Below are 2,854 nucleotides of genomic sequence, written 5' to 3' on the forward strand. Positions count from 1 at the left end.
CAGCTCCAACAGGAAGTGACCCTGCTGGTAAGAGTCCTTCAGGATGGTGTCGGCTCTCCTGAGGCAGCCAGAGCCATGAAGGTCTTCCAGTGTGGGTAGAGGACACCCAGTGACCTTCTCAGCCATTTTGGTGACCCTCTGGAATTACTTCCTGTTTCCTGTGTCGCTGGTTAACCACGTACAGAGGCAGCAGGTGAGGAAGTTCTCCATGGTGGAGCAGAAGAACGACACCAGCAGTCTCTGGCTGGTGTCTTTTGTGTGCCTTATTCCAGGTCAGTTTCTCCTTAATGATTCACACTTAAAACTATGAAACCTACCTTTACAGTTAATCAACGGCTCATTTTTTTTGTATGTGGCCAAATATGCTGTAATATTTCTACTTTACTACATTTCTGAGGGAATCATTCTACTTCCTACCCTGCTGCATTCTTCTGACAGCTACTTTTAAAACAATTGATGACATAACGAGCTTTAGAACTTTGTTAAAGACCAGACCAGTGGCGTCTAACGTTTCACAAAAACAACACAGTCATGCACCGTTTGATAAACGCAGTCACAGCAGATGACTGTATAAAGAAAGGAGTGTTGGGAAATCCAGTGTTCAGAGCTACAGTTACGTACTACTTTTATATAAGTTAATGTTATTATTTGAACCTTTGGGGATGTTTATTTTGGACACCTGTAACAGTACAGTCAGGCAGGTTTATTTGTAAAAGTATAAGAAGACAGATAAAATCAGTCCACAGACCATAAACACAACTATTAATTAATTACATTAAAAGCAAAGAGGCAGATAAGATCAATCCATAAAAACATCAATATAATCATGAATTCGAGGAGTGCAGATCAAATACTTTCAGCTGTCATATGACCAACTACATAGAACTGTTTTCAGCCTGGATGTGAACATCGTCAGAGTTGAGGCCTGTCTCACATCTTCTGAAATCCAGTTCCAGATTTTAGCTGCATAAAACTGGATCCGCACCGTGTTTGGTCCTGACTATGGGCACCAGCAGGAGACCGTCTCTGAGGTCCTCAGAGCCCCACATGGTTCATATGGCACCAACATGTCAGAGATGGACTTCAGTGCTGGACTTGTACACAAGCAGAGCTGTTTTAAAGTCAGCTCTCTGAGCGACAGGAAGCTGGTGCAGAGACTTGAGCGCTGGACGAATGTGGTCCTGGTTCTAGTCGGGACTCGAGCAGCAGCGTTCTGGATAAACTGCATACATACTTTTATATATAACAAAAAATAAGAAAAGCACAAATGTTGCTGCTCCACTTTCTCAAGTTTATTCTCGTATTCTCAGTGTCTTCATCATATATAATAGATAAAGTTGTATTTTGAACAATTGGCCAAAAAAAAAGGACATTTTATAAAAACTGTTTTCTCACATTAATTGACAACAATAAGTGCAGCTGTTTAATATTATTTCTTTATTATTAGTGAACAATTATTCTAGTAAATTCAACTACTTTATGCAATATCAGGTTTGATTTCTAACTGCATCAAATTTACAAAACAATCACAAATTAAAACTGTAATTTTGCATCTAGTGACGTAAAATGTGCAGTATTTTAAGTGTAAGTGCTTCAAAACCGCAGTTAAACACACACTAGTGCTTATTTTGGAAGTTAAAGTTGAGTCATGAAGCTCTTTCGTGGTTTTTCTGTGTGTTTTGGAGTTCTGTGGTAGTAAATGAACTATTTACCGATCAGAAGAGGACTTGAGGTCTTGAAGTCTGTTGGTTTGAGGCTAATTAAATCTGAGACGTGGTTTGTAGACAGTCGGTGTCCTTCTTGGAGATGCTTTTCTGCCTCTTTCATTCACTTCCATCGTGCGTTAACAGAATAAATGTGTTCTGAGTTCCATGTGTTGTAGGAGTGTCGTTGCCATGAGGACCGGGCTCCAAACATTCACTCCGTAATCAGAGGGAAGCTTTTGTTCAGGTGGAGCTCACAGGAATCCTCGTGCAGGTCCTGACAGGTCTGTGAGACGGAAAAGTTTGATATGAAGCGATGGGTGTATGCGAGCATCGCGGGGGAAGCTAAACTGGTGACGCACGTCTAACAGAACTCATGTGGGCCTTATCAAACTAAATCAGGCTGAGGCAGCAAAACCTCAGAGTGAACTGGACCGGGTTGCATCACAAAGTCTTTCCTGTTCAACGAGAAAAGGCTGACTAAGAAATCTGTAGAAGCTGCACTGATGTCTAAGTTCAAACACCTGGACTGTTTGTTGCTCATCTGACTTTGCTGCAGCAACTTTAAACATGAAGTTTTCATGAAGTTCCTGTTAGACACCGTGTTTTTAAAGCTTCAGTTGTGCTTTTTATTTGGATGATTCTGTGATGAACATCTACATCGTCTCAGAGACCTGTGAGCGGTAAAAGGTTGATGGTGTGGGTTGCAGCTGGATCTCCACAAACGTTAGCAGCAGTGGACTTTATTGCTGTAACAACCAATCAGAGGCAGAAGAACTCAGGATGAAGGTCTGTAGTGCAGAATACACACTTTTCAACCTTATAATCCACTAAAAGAAGGCAGTGACATCTATTAGTAAAGACCAGAGCATCACCTTCCTGTTGGCAGACACAGCCAGCTGCCAAACCAAATTAACTAAACTACGCAGTGACAGCACCATCTATGACCGTCATAGGTTGTCTCCAACAACTGGACAAGACGACACATCAGCAGCAGATCACTATAACAGCATCTCAGCACCTCTGGTTGGAGATACTTCAGCTCACATCCACTGATTTTGTGTGGAACTGGTCCCAGATCAAACAGTGGTTTTTATTGGAGCTGCAGCTTCAGTTGCCTTATAATATTAGTATCATTGTTGCTAATTTCT

This window comes from Stegastes partitus, unplaced genomic scaffold, assembly GCF_000690725.1.
Source record: "Stegastes partitus isolate 25-593 unplaced genomic scaffold, Stegastes_partitus-1.0.2 Scaffold684, whole genome shotgun sequence".
NCBI classification, from domain to species: domain Eukaryota; kingdom Metazoa; phylum Chordata; class Actinopteri; family Pomacentridae; genus Stegastes; species Stegastes partitus.